This window comes from Diadema antillarum, unplaced genomic scaffold, assembly GCF_040938485.1.
Source record: "Diadema antillarum isolate AM-2024a unplaced genomic scaffold, OU_Dant_1.0 seq00000124_RagTag, whole genome shotgun sequence".
In the NCBI taxonomy this organism is placed as follows: domain Eukaryota; kingdom Metazoa; phylum Echinodermata; class Echinoidea; order Diadematoida; family Diadematidae; genus Diadema; species Diadema antillarum.
The window spans coordinates 3,239,949-3,258,976 of record NW_027271204.1 but is presented as its reverse complement, the minus strand read 5'-3'; the positions used below and the strand labels follow the sequence as shown (position 1 = coordinate 3,258,976).

General features: G+C 38.1%; 1 protein-coding gene across 2 annotated transcripts in view; it reads left to right on the top strand.

Moving 5' to 3' along the window:
• The window catches only part of LOC139727316 (F-actin-capping protein subunit beta-like), a 186,188-nt gene that overhangs the window by 52,132 nt on the left and 115,028 nt on the right, over window positions 1-19,028 (top strand). The gene's annotated exons all lie outside the window — the stretch shown is intronic.

The following is a 19,028-nucleotide window of genomic DNA, read 5'->3' as shown; positions in this document are numbered from 1 at the left end:
AATCACAAATTAGCAAGTAATGCAGCATCTGAGTATAGGGAGAAGAAAGAATGCAAGTACAAGACAAAATACAAAACATGAATTCAAATGTTACTCAAACTACATGTAAATCTGCAAAATGACTTGACAAACACATCATCATGAAAGATATTGATTAGCTCCATATACAAAAAATAAGTTATTAAAATTATAAAATATATGTACATGAGGTTATGGCAAGGCGATCCTTGTTTGTTTATTGTATTTTTTTTTTTAAATTAGAACAAAATCAAGAATCAAAATTGAGCAGCTACATTCTAGACATAAAAGAAATGATTGTTCTACTGGCTGCACGTACAATGTATATGTACACATCTAAGAACACAAATGACAAACACGGCAAATGCATCAATATCAATCAGGAAGCTAAATTCTAAATGTAGGACCTATAGTTGAAAGACTAGCAAAATGATCACCTATGTCTAGATATGCAATTTACTAGATCAGAGATTTATCCAAACATTTTCCTACTTATGGAAAGGCAAGACAACCCTTCTTTACTATGTCTTTATTTCTTTATTACCTCCGCCAAGGGGTGGGGGGTGGGGGGAGGTTATGTTTTCGTTACCGTTTGTTTGTTTGTTAGTTAGTTTGTCCGTGTGCAAAATAACTCGAAAAGTTGTGCACGGATTTGGATGAAACTTGCAGGAAACTTTGAGAATGACACAAGTAATAGATGATTAAATTTTCATAGTGATCCGAGAAATTTTATGGATTTTATGAAGGATTTTCGGTATTTTGCCAGGTAGGGTCAATGAACTTGGGAGTTCAAGCTGCGCATTTTGAGGTTTTCATGTGCGCACTTAAGTGTTTACTCTAGTTTCTGCTGGGGCGAGGCGCGCCGCGCATCTGAGGTTTATGATGTAACAAAGGCTTCTATGTTGGGAAATCGGGCGATTTTTCAGTAGGTGGAAATCACTGATCTCAGTGGAAGAGCAAGATCACGGTGGAAAGTAGCTGCATGGCAGAGGTCTGCGCTCTCAGAGTGCTTTTCTAGTTATCATTATTTTTTGATTTGCTTATATACAAAAAGTGTTTAAGGTCTTTCCAACTGAGTCACAAACACAGACCTCCCAACCATTCTGAATTTGGAGGAAAGAATCTGAATTTTGACCATTCCCAGCTCCTGTTTTATTAGGAATCTCCTACTAAATAATTTTACTGCACTCCTTTGGGAACTGCTCTTTTTTTCCTACTTTTGAGCTAAATCATCTCTGTTTTTCAGTCAGAAAGGTTGGGAGGTCTGCCTACATACTGGAGATCATGTCAAATTTCTACTACTTCCAGAGTGAATTTTGATTGTACTGGAACAAGAGATTACTTCCAGATGCTGTTTGTATATTACTATTACATTTTTTCCTTCTTCTGAAATCTTCTCATTCTCCTGTCATATATAATGGCTACCTCAGTGGAAGACTTTCATTTTATAATTCTCAGCTTCCCAGACTGTTCTGACGAGAGGGGTGCACCACTCATAGGGAAAGTGAAACCTGGGTGTTGCCTCAGAGTCATTATAGCACTGACAGGGGCCAGAAACCCATAGAGACAGCCATTTGTGATCCTCTAAATGATCCAAGTGAATATATTCCCTGATATCTGCAGAACACTGTGAGCAGCATTACTTGAATTGCTATACACAGTGAAGACATTGAAGTCAAACTTATTCTGATGCATTTAGACATCTTTATTGATTTTCTAGTAAGTATAAAATGAAAGACTTTTGAGGCTTGAGTTTGAAGGGCAGTGCAATGCATAGTTTTGGTAGGATTGATAGAAGTATAAAAAACAGAGAACATGATAACAGAGCACACTTTGACTATTAATACTGTGTAAAAAGGGTCTACTTTTTTTTTCAGGGGATTTTTGAAAAAAAAAGTACTGCAGGTTTTATAGAAAATGTTTTTCTCTGAATTGTATCACTACACATGTCTATCGTACAAAAAGTAAAGATTTTTTTTTAAACTTTTTTTAAAAAAATAAACAAGTAGCAAAATAGTACCGTTTCAAATGTTGGAAAACTCTGTTGCTGTATACACAAGGTTGATATTACTGTCATAGGGTCAAAGTTCAACTTGATGTCAATGTAAAGGTGGTTTTATGATGAATGGCATTTTCTTATCATAACTGTTGGCAAGGAATTTGCATTGGTAATAGAAAGTTATAAAAAGGGACAGATGGGGGCGCTGTTGCACAGTGGGTAAGACTCCCAACTCCTAATCAGAGGACCCAAGTTCGATTCCTGCTCAGTGCCTTTGTCCATGGACAAGATGTTTTTACCCACCTTGTCCCTTTCGACCCAGGTGTATAAATGGGTATCTGACAACGCTAGGGTACATAAGAACGGGGCTCTCTGGTAGAGCAGTGGCAACACTGAAGAGACTGCCCTGAATAAAAACGATACATGGAATGATGGAGCAAATTATACGTGTAGCACAAATGTCAAAGTGTACAAAAACTTGGCTAATCCTTTTACAACATCTTAAAATATACTGTAGTATTAAATAGGATTAAGTAGGAGGGACTAAGATAGATCTAGACAGAACACTGAAATGAAAGAAAAGTGTGAAAATTAAAGGACATGATCAAATATCACTATATATTTAAACTGTATAACAGTCATAATCTAACTTCATGTGGGAATAAATAATGGTGTATAATTGGCAAGAAGGATGGTATTGGATTGGAATGTAATTCTTCTGATCAAGAAAGGTCACTTAAAAAAATGTCATCAAGATATCAAAATGGAGGGCCTATTTAAATCCAAACATAGTGATCACAACTAGAACACCAGGGCAGTTTTCCAGTGTGATTGTAGAACAAATGAATTGGACTGAGAGCACTGAGTCATTCTGTAATCAACAAACAGAAACACAATTATTTGAAGCCACTGATGTCCCACAGTATTATAGTCAAAATGTTCATTTTATTTTATTTACATTTTATTGAAACATATCTATTCATGATAACTTATCAAGGTCCCGAGATTAAACGTAAAAATGGAAACAGAAAGCTCAGTTCAATCACAAATATATCAGTCTTGCAAATGTACAGGCCAGTGGCATTCTAAATGAAAAAGCTGTCATTCATGGTCTTCAATGAAGGCATTATCAGTGTATTCACTAGATATTTTTCATGTGTTGGGCAGATAGATTCTGCCGTTACAACCATGAATCAATATTTCATTTCTACTTTCTATACCACCACAAGAGCAAGGCTGCCAAAAACAGAGGGAATAATATCACCAGTACAATTGCACCGTACACAGCACTTGGAGTTTTGGGAGTTGTGACCTCTGTGATTTTGCTTTCAGTGCTAAGTTTTTCTGATGAAGTAATTTGTGCATTGGTTTGTTGCACAGTGGTTCCTGGAGTTGTTTGGCTGCCGGGAGGGTTTTTAGAATTTTCTGACATGGTGGTATGTGTTGGAATGGAGTACATAAACTGGGAACAAAGTGCGGACGTCAGTGGAAATGATGCTTTGTATGAACAGCAATTAATTGGAAGACGGACATTCATCCAGAAGACCTGGGTCACATTATCATTTATTCGCAGTGGTGACCCCTTGTGTGGAACCTTCTCCCCATCTTGAAAACAGTAGAGAGATCCTTCACCGTCACTGCCAAGCGAAGACGTGCAGCTTACTTCATTCCATAGAGCTAAATTCTCTGAGTTTTTGACGGTACATTTTGCAGGGCCTAGTGGACGCACAACTTCAATTTGTATGTCATGAGTTGAAATATGCCTTTTACCACTATTGTCTTCCCTCAGAGCAAATAAGTAATTTTGACTGTCCTTGAAATGGATTTTTTCAATGCTGAGAGTCACTGTCATGTCAGTAGGTGATCTTTTGCTATGAACAGAGAATCGTCTGCTTTGCTGAGGTGTAAGGCAGCCATGAACGATGGTTCCATTCTTACTGAAATAGCAACCACGGTAAGTTGTGTACAAATAAAGCTCGTATTCAAAGGTAGAGCCGCTCGACATGGGTTGGGTGAAGTCTATAGATACATCTTGCCCTTCATAGAACTGGTACACTTCCAAAGCCAGTATGTTACTGACAAACATCATCAGTAGGGCGAGAAGAAAATGCCTGCTGACATGATCAATTTTTTTTGTGTTTTAGCTTTTGATTCAATGTTTCAGTTTTTTCTTGAACAATACAAGTATATGGCAGCCAGCGAGAGGGGGAATAATACCACCAATGCAATTGCACCATGCACTGAATTTGAAGTCTTTTGTGTTGTGACTTCTGTGCTTTTGCTTTCAGTGCTGAGTTTTTCTGACGAAGTACTTTGTGCATTTGTTTGTGGCACAGCAGTAATTGGAGCTGTTTGGCTGCTGGGAGGGTTTTCAGAATTTTCTGACACAGTGGTATGTGCTGGAATGGGATACACAAACTGAGAACAAAATTCAGATGTAAGTGGAAATGATGCTTCGTATGAACAGCAGTTGATTTGAAGATGGACACTCATCCAGAAGATCTGTGTCACCTGATCATTTATTTGCACTGGTGACTCCTTGTATGGAGCCTTCTCCCCATCTTGAAAGCAGTAGAGAGATCCTCCTCCGTCGCTGGCAAGCGAAGACGTGCAGCTTACCTCATTCCATGCAGGTGAATACTCTGAAGGTTTCACAGTACATTCCGCTGGGCTTGGTGGACGTTGAACATCAATGTAAACATCTTGACTGTGATAATTGCTTTGCCCATTTCTGTCTATTCTGATAGCAAAGAGGTAAATTTGGCTGTCCTCTGAACTGACTGTGTTTATGCTGATAGTCACTGTCAAGTGAGTTGGTGATCTTTTGCTACGAACAGAAAAACGTCCGAATTGCTGAGGTGTAAGGCAGCCAGGAACTATGGTTCCATTCCTGCAGAAGTTGCAACCAGAGTCAGTGAAGTAAAGCTCGTACTCAAAGGTAGAGTCATTGGACATGGGCTGAGTGAAGTCTATGGATGCATCTCGCCCTTCATAGAACTTGTAGACTTTCAAAGCCAGTCTGCTAGTGAGAAACATCAGTACTGTCACCAGGGCAAGAAGAAAATGCCTGCTGGCATAATCCATCTTTGGTATAACCAGACATTATCCTGCAAAAGACAAAATTTTGAGGCAATCTTACATCTATAAATATTCCAAAGCTTTTGTTATCGTGAAATATAAGTAATTTTGAGCATAATTTCATGCATTTAATAGACCTGTAATTCAGCAATCCTAAAATTACACGTACATCAACAAAAGTGACTATTTTGTCATTTTACATTGTATCTTGTGATTATTGATGACTGAGTAGTAACATTAGTAGAAAATTGTTCTTTTTAATGACTTTCTAGCGTTTGTTTGATAGAATTTAAACAAGGTAGCTTTACTTAATAGTAGTGTTAAAGGGAAATTTTCTCTTTGTATTATTGTGTCCAAAACATACACAGGGAAGTAAGACTTACTTTGCTTTTTCCATGTACTCCATGAGGAGTAATGCCTTTTTATGCACTCACTGTTTCCCCATCACTCTCTGTCTCTCTCTCTCTCTGCATTCTAACAAAGAAACAGTTAAACTTTCAAATTTAACAATTTGTTCCGTATGGGAAATTGATCATTAGAAATCACATCTAGTGTACAGATCTTGCGTTAACACTCCTTCAAATGCATACACCTGATTTATGTACACTGAAGTAGAAAATTAGAATTTGTTGTACTGTAGATATCTTACATTGTTCTCCCTTAGTATGAACAGTTTTTAATTGGTCAGTTTTATTTTTGTCAGGATTGAAAATGAACAAAGAAGACAAATTCACTTCTAAGTTTGTTTATGGGCAAAAGGCTATTTATTAAAGAGACCCAGCAAAAAATCATAAAACTGGACTACATACCTATTTGTGGTATATCCAAGTTTAGTCCAAGGTCAGTTTATGAGCACAATGTTGTATTTGATGTCCTAAGTTGAGGCAAGTCATACCATCATGTGGTGCTAAACCGTGCACTATTCTCTGTGCATGGAGATGGCAGCTGCAGAGGTCCACAAAGTACAGCTCTTTCTTCCCAAGATCACTTATGCTATTGAAATGGTACATAGAACTGAACTCGTTGAATGAGTCATTTGCTGATAAAAAGTTCTTTGTGTGTGCGTGCGCATGTCTTTGTTTGCACATTTTTTTTTTTCAGTATTGAGACTTTTTATGGGTACGAACCCCCCTCCCCCAAAAAAGAAATCAGAGAAGTAGACCAGTGAAACATTCAGAACTAGAAATGTCACTATGGTGACTGGTATGCCTCCACCATAAAGCATGATTCTCCTTTACGTCTATAGTACAATCTTAACAATGTGTGATGACAGTGTCACATAATTTGCAAATTATCAAAGTGACATGTTTGCCACAAATGTGTTGAATGTTCACTCTCCTTGAACTAGGTTTAATTGGATGAATGGCTATATGTTCTAAGAGAGCGTGTATTTGGGGGATTTGAGGACTTTTACTTGACCTTTGGCCTGTTTATAAGTTTAAATGCATGGAGTAATTGTCAAGGTATGGAGAAAAGTGTAATTTCTGTATTAAAAAGTAATTTGTTAGCATTTTAACCTGACATTTGACCCTTGACCTTTGACCTATGACCCTAAAATTCCCCAAAGAATCACTATTGGCCAGAACATGCATAAATATGTACTTCATACCTTAAGCCACTTAGATGGGTCCAGGAAGAAGTGAAATTCAGCACTTTCACTGATCTTTGACCTGTTGACCTTTGAACTTTTTGGCAAAAAAATTTCCCAGAGAATCTGTTGGCTAACACTTGTGTATACACCAAGTTCAAAAAAAAATCCTGCGGGCATTGCATAAATTTGAGAGAAAAGGTGAAATTTTTAAGAGTTGACTGTGACCTTTACCACTGACCTTTGACCCATGACCCCAAAATTCCAGAAAATCACTGCCAGTTGACATGCATGTAGTATGTTCCATGAAGATACCTTGAACGATTTCTGAGATATGGAAAAAAAGTGAAGTCTTAACATGTTCACTTGACCTTTGACCCCTTGACCTTTTACCCTTTTAACCTTTGACCTCATGACCCAAAACTCTAATCAGAGAATCTTCATTGGGTAGTACATGTATACATGAAGTTTCAAGAAAATATCTTTGCAGTCATTGCATAGATATGGGGGTAATAGTGAAATTTTGAGTATTCGCCCTTGACCTTTGACCTTGAGCATCTGCACCTTAAAATTCTCGCTATCGCCAATGACGTAAAAAGTACCCGGATGTGGCTTTTTCGTCAAGATTTAGTGCACTTGGTAGCAAGGGCACTTCCGGCGCGGGGCATAATTTGCACAACGCTAGCGTGCGCGTACGTGTACCTTACCTATAGCGCCGCGCCGACCACGGATAGTACAGTAGGCAGCTGTACCGCCCGAGCCACCGAGTGGCCAGGCCTGTCATACTCGTACACTGTAGTCCGCGCCAGCGGCCGGCCTTGCATTAACATGCACCACTGCACGCAGCGCATAAGCTAACACATATCGGTATAGCGTACTGCTTGATCATGCGATCGATGTGCACATCACATCTCTGCATACGCTGAAAATATGCTGGAAAATTCACCCACCTGGATATCGTCATGGAATGCCCATCTTTTTTTATTTGTTCTCTGTCGAAATGTCGCGAACACAATAAGGAACGAACCGTGATCTCGAACTTATCCTGTCTCCGAAGCAACTTCTTCCAAGTACACTGTAAGTACATAATGTACGTAGGCACTAGGCCTACTACCGTATACCACTATAGTAAGTTGCGCGTGCACGTACTGCGCTGTGGAGTCACCCGCAAACTTCACCCACGCGGCCACGTCATGTCTCGCATGCCAGTAAGGGTCCTATTAGTGCAGATTTTTTTCATTTATTGTCGTGCGAACAACACATGGCAGCTTCACAGCAACAACCAATAGTCGTATCAACAGCAATTTCTTAAGAATGGAGAAATTTCAAATCATATTAAAGCTGTAATTCAAGTCGAGAAAACAGGAAGTACACCTAGAATACGGTCGGTTGTGTGTGTAAATAACATTAGTCATGTATCATGCGGGTACGAACGGAAGTGACTTTGCTACAGGACTATCCCATAATGCACCGTAAATGACGCTTAAATCAAAATCCGGGTACTTTTTACGTCATTGGCGATAGCGAGAATTGATAGGCACAACTTTGCCCCGTCACATGCCAAGTTTTATTAGGATACTGACAGTACAATACACTGCCAGTTATGACATGCCTTGTAGTACACGTATGTATGTTCCATGAAGATACCTTGAACGATTTCTGAAATATGGAAAAAGAGTGAAATCACTTGACGTTTGACCCCTTGACCTTTTACCCTTTGACCTTTGACCTCATGAGCCAAAACTCTAATCAGAGAATCTTTATTGGGTAGTACATGTATACATGAAGTTTCAAGAAAATACCTAAGTCATTGCATAGATATATGGGGGTAATAGTGAATAGTAATAGTGAAATTTTGAGTATTTGCCCTTGACCATTGACCTTGAGCATGTGCACCTCGAGGTTGATAGGCACAACTTCGCCCCGTCACATGCCAAATTTTATTAGGATACCTGAATCGGTTTTTTAGTTACGCTGTCCACAAAATTGATTACGGACAGATGGAAGGAAGGATGGGAGGACAGAAGGATGGAAGGACAACCCAAAAAAGGCCTCTGGCACCACTTCGAGGCATAAAAATTGGACACTTCAAAAGTTATGAATTGCAAAAGTTTAGAGGATGAGATGGTTTTGCCATGCTGTGTGATCTAGGTGGATTCAGCTAACTCCCTCAGTCTTTGAGCACTTGGCTTGAAAGTTTTCACATGTGACCACTATAGTATAAAAGAAGTGCAAACTTAAACTTTTGTCTTTGTTGATCGATGCGTTCTCATGGTAACAGTATTTTTTTTCACTAAAGCATACAAAAATATTTTGGATTCAGCTTATCCCCTCAGTCTTCAAAATTTGGCACATGTGACCGCTATGCTATGTTTGTGCTAATTTAATCTTCTGTCCTTGTTGAACAATGCATTGCCCTGATAACAGCGTTATTTTGAATGAAAAATCATACAAAAATACTGTGGATTCAATTACAATGTAACTCCCTTAAGTAGTGTCTGAGATGCATGACACTACAGAATAAATTGTTGTACGTGTATCATGTTCTCTCACTAGACTTTCATCATCACAGTATGTTATAAGTTTGATCGAAACCCTCATTATGCAAACGCTCTTCCTTCACTTTCTAATTCACTCATTTCTACAGTATAAAAATAGTGTTAATATCAAAGAAAAATCCTTAAATGTCACAGTGATTGCTGCTTTGATAACAGTGCATGTGAACTTTAATATGTGATGCAGATGTGTGTATGTGTGAGGGAATGAGACTGATTTGTTTTTGTTGGTTTTCTTTTGTTGATTTTATTCTCCACAAAACACAACACAAAGCTTTACTCGAACATTGTCTTGCTACCAGCAGTATCGTCAGTTTTATTCATCTTTGACAACATCAACATAACTATCACAGTCATCATGTTGTTAATATTTGCTTTGATGCATCATGATTGTTTATTTCAATAATTGCCTAACCATACAGTCGTGCAGAGACTAAAATCACAAATTAATTTTTGTAGCAAAAGACAGAGTAGTGCAGCATCTGAGTAAAGAGATAAAGGAAAGAATGTGAGTACAAAACGAATGTTACAAAACAGGAATTCAAATGTAACTCAACTACTTAATGAATCTGGAACAGAATTTGACAAAAGCATCGTCATCAAAGGTATCACTTAGCTTCATATTAAAAAAATGATAAGTTATTAGAATGATAAAACATAAACATGTACACATGCAAATTTTACCATCATAAATTGAATGTTAACATTTTACTTCATGTGGTTAATAAGGGAACACACCCCTTGTTAGTTTTTTTTTTCTTCAATAAGTACAATCATCATGTTGTTATTTGCTTTGATGAATCATGATTGTTTATTGCAATAATTGCCTAACTCTACAGTCATGCAGAGACTAAAATCACATTCTTTTTTTAAGCAAAAGACAGAGTAGTGCCGCATCTGAGTATAGAGATAAAGGAAAGAATGTGAGTACAAAACGAATGTTACAAAACAGGAATTCAAATGTAAATCAAACTACATACAAATCTGCAACACAAATTGACAAACACTGCAAAATCATTGTGAAGGTATCAAAAACTTCCATAAATAAAAAAATGACAAGTCATCAAAATTGTAAGATATGTGTAGGCCCCCCCAAATGTAATTTTAAAGATTAGAAATTGAATGCAAACATTTTACATCATGTGGTTTAAAATCAAGAAAATCCTTGCATGTTTGTCATATTTTCAGTTAAAACAAAATCAGGAAATCAAAATAGAGCAGCTATTGTCCAGACATAAAAGAAATCATGATTCTGGTAGCTGAAACTATTTACAAATACTCTAAGAGCACAAATGACGAACACAGCAAATGCATCAACATTAATCAGGAAGCTAAATTCTAAACCTATAGATGAAAGACTAGCAAAATGATCAATGATTGGATCAGAGATTTATTCAAACATTTTCCTACTAATGTGAAAAGGCAAGACAACCCTTCTTTACCACGTGTGTATGTCTTTAATTCTTTGTTATTATATTTTTTGACTAATATACAAAAAGTTGACCTTTTGTGTTCCATGTTTGTTTTTTTTCTCCAAAATTTATTGCAGACACTTTTTCAAGGTTAGCTACATGTATGTCAGAATAAATAATTTTAATGATTACAAGTTGATGTAATCTATAAATTTATGTCCATTTAACAAAAAACACAATTTGCACACAATATCACAAATTTGAGCTGTTTTTTGGCTGACATGCTTATATGCAAAACATTACGTAACTTCAGAATAATGTACTCGGAAATCACAGATTTGGTCTCACAGTATACAGAGACTTCAAAGAAAAAAGTGATGAAATGTTGCTGCAAAATCTTTGTGTGTCGTGGAATCAATCCTGCAAAATGTTGGGGGGGGGGGGGGTTAAATTGACCATTAATTGACCATTAATTAAATTGACTAAATTGCATTTAAACATCTTTATTGATTGAAGTATAAAACACAAGACTCTTGTGACTTGAGGTTGAAGAACAATGCCCTGCATAGTTTTGGTAGGAGTTATAGAAGTCACTTGTCACAGAGTCACTTGTTTGTGAGATCATAGCACACTTTTACTTGTATTACTACAAATGTCCAACTTACAAAAAGTGTAGGTTTTTTTTTTGATTTTTTACTTTTTTAATATTAAAAAGTAAAAAAAAAATACATACCATTTCAACTGTTAGAGCAAAGTGATGTCGATATCAAGGCACTTTGATGATGAATGACATTTTCTTATAATAACTTTTGGCAAGGAATTTGCATTGGTACTAGAAAGTTATAAAAAGGAAAAGATGGGGGCGCTGTGGCATAGTGGATACAACTCCCGACTCCTAGTCGGAGAACCCAAGTTTGATTCCCACTCAGTGCTTACATCCTTGAACAAAATGTCTGTACGCACCATGTTCCTCTTGACCCAGGTGTATAAATGGGTATGAGTACCTGCCATGGCAAGCTAGGATAATAATGATGGCAGGGCCCTTTAGTAGAGCAGTAGCAATGGTGGAAAGACTATCATGGATAAGGAAGACCATTATTAGTAAAGAATTTGGTAGACAGAAGATACATGGAATGATAGAGCAAAGAGGTCAAAGGTTAAAGTTTACAGAAATTTGGCTAAATAATATGTCCTTTTACAGCCTTCGCATCATCTTAGAATATACTGTAGTATTAAATAGGATTAAGTAGGAGGGACTAAGATAGAGTTAGACAGAACACTGAAATGAAAGAATAGTGTGAAAATTAAAGGACATGATCACATATCACTATATATTTAAACTGTATAACAGCCATAATCTAACTTCATGTGGGAATAGATAATGGTGTATACAGTAATTGGCAAGAAGGATGGTTTTGGATTGGAATGTAATTCTTCTGATCGAGAGAGGTCACTAAAAAAAAATGTCATCAAGATATACTGTATCAAAATGGAGGGTGTATTTTGCATCCAAACATAGTGATCACAACTATTAACACCAGGGCCCTGTTTTATGAAGAGTTGAAATTGATTATAAAGTTGATTTCAACTGTAAGTCTATGGCAGCCTGTGTGGTAAGGAAATTTACAATTGATTTTATCTTTTGATAAACGGGGCCCAGGGCAATTTTCCAGTGTGATTGTAGAACAAATGAATTGAACTTAGAGCACTGAGTCAGTCTGTTATCAGCAAAGAGAAACACAATTATTTGAAGCCAGTGATGTCCTGCAGTATTAAGTAAAAATGTTCGTTTTTATTTTAGTTTCATTTTATTGAAACATCTGTTCATGGTGACTTGATCAGCATGAACTGTTTTTCATCAAGGTCCAGAGATAAAACATTAAATTGCAAACAAAAAGTTCAGTTCAAGCCAACATGTCGGTCATGCAAATGTAAAGGCCAGTGGCATTCTAAATAAAAACGCTGTCATTCTTAGACATGGTCTTCAATGAAGGCATTATCAGTGTATTTGCTGGATTTTTGTCATGTGTTGGGTAGATAGATTCTGCTGTTACAACCATGAATCAATGTTTAATTTGTACTTTTTGTACCGCCACAAGCACAAGGCTACCAAAAACAGAGGGAATAATATTGCCAGACGGAGTGCAATTGCACCGTACCCAGCACTTGGAGTTTTGGGAGTTGTGACCTCTGTGATTTTGCTTTCAGTGCTAAGTTTTTCTGATGAAGTAATTTGTGCATTGGTTTGTTGTACAGTGGTTCCTGGAGTTGTTTGGCTGCCGGGAGGGTTTTTAGAATTTTCTGACATGGTGGTATGTGTTGGAATGGAGTACATAAACTGGGAACAAAGTGCGGACGTCAGTGGAAATGATGCCTTATATGAACAGCAATTAATTGGAAGACGGACATTCATCCAGAAGACTTGGGTCACATGATCATTTATTCGCAGTGGTGACCCCTTGTGTGGAACCTTCTCCCCATCTTGAAAACAGTAGAGAGATCCTTCACCGTCACTGCCAAGCGAAGACGTGCAGCTTACTTCATTCCATAGAGCTAAATTCTCTGAGTTTTTGACGGTACATTTTGCAGGGCCTAGTGGACGCACAACTTCAATTTGTATGTCATGAGTTGAAATATGCCTTTTACCACTATTGTCTTCCCTCAGAGCAAATAAGTAATTTTGACTGTCCTTGAAATGGATTTTTTCAATGCTGAGAGTCACTGTCATGTCAGTAGGTGATCTTTTGCTATGAACAGAGAATCGTCTGCTTTGCTGAGGTGTAAGGCAGCCATGAACGATGGTTCCATTCTTACTGAAATAGCAACCACGGTAAGTTGTGTACAAATAAAGCTCGTATTCAAAGGTAGAGCCGCTCGACATGGGTTGGGTGAAGTCTATAGATACATCTTGCCCTTCATAGAACTGGTACACTTCCAAAGCCTGTATGTTACTGACAAACATCATCAGTAGGGCGAGAAGAAAATGCCTGCTGACATGATCGATTTTTATGTGTGTTAGCCTTTGATTCAATGTTTCAGGTTTTTTTTGAACGACACAAGTACTGTATATGGCAGCCAGCGAGAGGGGGAATAATACCACCAGTGCAATTGCACCATGCACTGAATTTGAAGTCTTTTGTGTTGTGACTTCTGTGCTTTTGCTTTCAGTGCTGAGTTTTTCTGACGAAGTACTTTGTGCATTTGTTTGTGGCACAGCAGTAATTGGAGCTGTTTGGCTGCTGGGAGGGTTTTCAGAATTTTCTGACACAGTGGTATGTGCTGGAATGGGATACACAAACTGAGAACAAAATTCAGATGTAAGTGGAAATGATGCTTCGTATGAACAGCAGTTGATTTGAAGATGGACACTCATCCAGAAGATCTGTGTCACCTGATCATTTATTCGCACTGGTGACTCCTTGTATGGGGCCTTCTCCCCATCTTGAAAGCAGTAGAGAGATCCTCCTCCGTCGCTGGTAAGCGAAGACGTGCAGCTTACCTCATTCCATGCAGGTGAATACTCTGAAGGTTTCACAGTACATTCCGCTGGGCTTGGTGGACGTTGAACATCAATGTAAACATCTTGACTGTGATAATTGCTTTGCCCATTTCTGTCTATTCTGATAGCAAAGAGGTAAATTTGGCTGTCCTCTGAACTGACTGTGTTTATGCTGATAGTCACTGTCAAGTGAGTTGGTGATCTTTTGCTACGAACAGAAAAACGTCCGAATTGCTGAGGTGTAAGGCAGCCAGGAACTATGGTTCCATTCCTGCAGAAGTTGCAACCAGAGTCAGTGAAGTAAAGCTCGTACTCAAAGGTAGAGTCATTGGACATGGGCTGAGTGAAGTCTATGGATGCATCTCGCCCTTCATAGAACTTGTAGACTTTCAAAGCCAGTCTGCTAGTGAGAAACATCAGTACTGTCACCAGGGCAAGAAGAAAATGCCTGCTGGCATAATCCATCTTTGGTATAACCAGACATTATCCTGCAAAAGACAAAATTTTGAGGCAATCTTACATCTATAAATATTCCAAAGCTTTTGTTATCGTGAAATATAAGTAATTTTGAGCATAATTTCATGCATTTAATAGACCTGTAATTCAGCAATCCTAAAATTACACGTACATCAACAAAAGTGACTATTTTGTCATTTTACATTGTATCTTGTGATTATTGATGACTGAGTAGTAACATTAGTAGAAAATTGTTCTTTTTAATGACTTTCTAGCGTTTGTTTGATAGAATTTAAACAAGGTAGCTTTACTTAATAGTAGTGTTAAAGGGAAATTTTCTCTTTGTATTATTGTGTCCAAAACATACACAGGGAATTAAGACTTACTTTGCTTTTTCCATGTACTCCATGAGGAGTAATGCCTTTTTATGCACTCACTGTTTCCCCATCACTCTCTGTCTCTCTCTCTCTCTGCATTCTAACAAAGAAACAGTTAAACTTTCAAATTTAACAATTTGTTCCGTATGGGAAATTGATCATTAGAAATCACATCTAGTGTACAGATCTTGCGTTAACACTCCTTCAAATGCATACACCTGATTTATGTACACTGAAGTAGAAAATTAGAATTTGTTGTACTGTAGATATCTTACATTGTTCTCCCTTAGTATAAACAGTTTTTAATTGGTCAGTTTTATTTTTGTCAGGATTGAAAATGAACAAAGAAGACAAATTCACTTCTAAGTTTGTTTATGGGCAAAAGGCTATTTATTAAAGAGACCCAGCAAAAAATCATAAAACTGGACTACATACCTATTTGTGGTATATCCAAGTTTAGTCCAAGGTCAGTTTATGAGCACAATGTTGTATTTGATGTCCTAAGTTGAGGCAAGTCATACCATCATGTGGTGCTAAACCGTGCACTATTCTCTGTGCATGGAGATGGCAGCTGCAGAGGTCCACAAAGTACAGCTCTTTCTTCCCAAGATCACTTATGCTATTGAAATGGTACATAGAACTGAACTCGTTGAATGAGTCATTTGCTGATAAAAAGTTCTTTGTGTGTGCGTGCGCATGTCTTTGTTTGCACATTTTTTTTTTTCAGTATTGAGACTTTTTATGGGTACGAACCCCCCTCCCCCCAAAAAGAAATCAGAGAAGTAGACCAGTGAAACATTCAGAACTAGAAATGTCACTATGGTGACTGGTATGCCTCCACCATAAAGCATGATTCTCCTTTACGTCTATAGTACAATCTTAACAATGTGTGATGACAGTGTCACATAATTTGCAAATTATCAAAATGACATGTTTGCCACAAATGTGTTGAATGTTCACTCTCCTTGAACTAGGTTTAATTGGATGAATGGCTATATGTTCTAAGAGAGCGTGTATTTGGGGGATTTGAGGACTTTTACTTGACTTTTGGCCTGTTTATAAGTTTAAATGCATGGAGTAATTGTCAAGGTATGGAGAAAAGTGTAATTTCTGTATTAAAAAGTAATTTGTTAGCATTTTAACCTGACATTTGACCCTTGACCTTTGACCTATGACCCTAAAATTCCCCAAAGAATCACTATTGGCCAGAACATGCATAAATATGTACTTCATACCTTAAGCCACTTAGATGGGTCCAGGAAGAAGTGAAATTCAGCACTTTCACTGATCTTTGACCTGTTGACCTTTGACCTTTTTGGCAAAAAAATTTCCCAGAGAATCTGTTGGGTAACACTTGTGTATACACCAAGTTCAAAAAAAAAATCCTGCGGGCATTGCATAAATTTAAGAGAAAAGGTGAAATTTTTAAGAGTTGACTGTGACCTTTACCACTGACCTTTGACCCATGACCCCAAAATTCCAGAAAATCACTGCCAGTTGACATGCATGTAGTATGTTCCATGAAGATACCTTGAACGATTTCTGAGATATGGAAAAAAAGTGAAGTCTTAACATGTTCACTTGACCTTTGACCCCTTGACCTTTTACCCTTTTAACCTTTGACCTCATGACCCAAAACTCTAATCAGAGAATCTTCATTGGGTAGTACATGTATACATGAAGTTTCAAGAAAATATCTTTGCAGTCATTGCATAGATATGGGGGTAATAGTGAAATTTTGAGTATTCGCCCTTGACCTTTGACCTTGAGCATCTGCACCTTAAAATTCTCGCTATCGCCAATGACGTAAAAAGTACCCGGATGTGGCTTTTTCGTCAAGATTTAGTGCACTTGGTAAGAAGGGCACTTCCGGCGCGGGGCATAATTTGCACAACGCTAGCGTGCGCGTACGTGTACCTTACCTATAGCGCCGCGCCGACCACGGATAGTACAGTAGGCAGCTGTACCGCCCGAGCCACCGAGGGGCCAGGCCTGTCATACTCGTACACTGTAGACCCGCCGGCGGCCGGCCTTGCATTAGCATGCACCACTGCACGCAGCGCATAAGCTAACACATACCGGTATAGCGTACTGCTTGATCATGCGATCGATGTGCACATCACATCTCTGCATACGCTGAAAATATGCTGGAAAATTCACCCACCTGGATATCGTCATGGAATGCCCATCTTTTTTTATTTGTTCTCTGTCGAAATGTCGCGAACACAATAAGGAACGAACCGTGATCTCGAACTTATCCTGTCTCCGAAGCAACTTCTTCCAAGTACACTGTAAGTACATAATGTACGTAGGCACTAGGCCTACTACCGTATACCACTATAGTAAGTTGCGCGTGCACGTACTGCGCTGTGGAGTCACCCGCAAACTTCACCCACGCAGCCACGTCATGTCTCGCATGCCAGTAAGGGTCCTATTAGTGCAGATTTTTTTCATTTATTGTCGTGCGAACAACACATGGCAGCTTCACAGCAACAACCAATAGTCGTATCAACAGCAATTTCTTAAGAATGGAGAAATTTCAAATCATATTAAAGCTGTAATTCAAGTCGAGAAAACAGGAAGTACACCTAGAATACGGTCGGTTGTGTGTGTAAATAACATTAGTCACGTATCATGCGGGTACGAACGGAAGTGACTTTGCTACCAGACTATCCCATAATGCACCGTAAATGACGCTTAAATCAAAATCCGGGTACTTTTTACGTCATTGGCGATCGCGAGAATTGATAGGCACAACTTTGCCCCGTCACATGCCAAGTTTTATTAGGATACTGACAGTACAATACACTGCCAGTTATGACATGCCCTGTAGTACACGTATGTTCCATGAAGATACCTTGAACGATTTCTGAAATATGGAAAAAGAGTGAAATCACTTGACGTTTGACCCCTTGACCTTTTACCCTTTGACCTTTGACCTCATGAGCCAAAACTCTAATCAGAGAATCTTTATTGGGTAGTACATGTATACATGAAGTTTCAAGAAAATACCTAAGTCATTGCATAGATATATGGGGGTAATAGTGAAATTTTGAGTATTTGCCCTTAACCATTGACCTTGAGCATGTGCACCTCAAGGTTGATAGGCACAACTTCGCCCCGTCACATGCCAAATTTTATTAGGATACCTGAATCGGTTTTTTAGTTACGCTGTCCACAAAATTGATTACGGACAGATGGAAGGAAGGATGGGAGGACAGAAGGATGGAAGGACAACCCAAAAAAGGCCTCTGGCACCACTTCGAGGCATAAAAATTGGACACTTCAAAAGTTATGAATTGCAAAAGTTTAGAGGATGAGATGGTTTTGCCATGCTGTGTGATCTAGGTGGATTCAGCTAACTCCCTCAGTCTTTGAGCACTTGGCTTGAAAGTTTTCACATGTGACCACTATAGTATAAAAGAAGTGCAAACTTAAACTTTTGTCTTTGTTGATCGATGCGTTCTCATGGTAACAGTATTTTTTTTTCACTAAAGCATACAAAAATATTTTGGATTCAGCTTATCCCCTCAGTCTTCAAAATTTGGCACATGTGACTGCTATGCTATGTTTGTGCTAATTTAATCTTCTGTCCTTGTTGAACAATGCATTGCCCTGATAACAGCGTTATTTTGAATGAAAAATCATACAAAAATACTGTGGATTCAATTACAATGTAACTCCCTTAAGTAGTGTCTGAGATGCATGACACTACAGAATAAATTGTTGTACGTGTATCATGTTCTCTCACTAGACTTTCATCATCACAGTATGTTATAAGTTTGATCGAAACCCTCATTATGCAAACGCTCTTCCTTCACTTTCTAATTCACTCATTTCTACAGTATAAAAATAGTGTTAATATCAAAGAAAAATCCTTAAATGTCACAGTGATTGCTGCTTTGATAACAGTGCATGTGAACTTTAATATGTGATGCAGATGTGTGTATGTGTGAGGGAATGAGACTGATTTGTTTTTGTTGGTTTTCTTTTGTTGATTTTATTCTCCACAAAACACAACACAAAGCTTTACTCGAACATTGTCT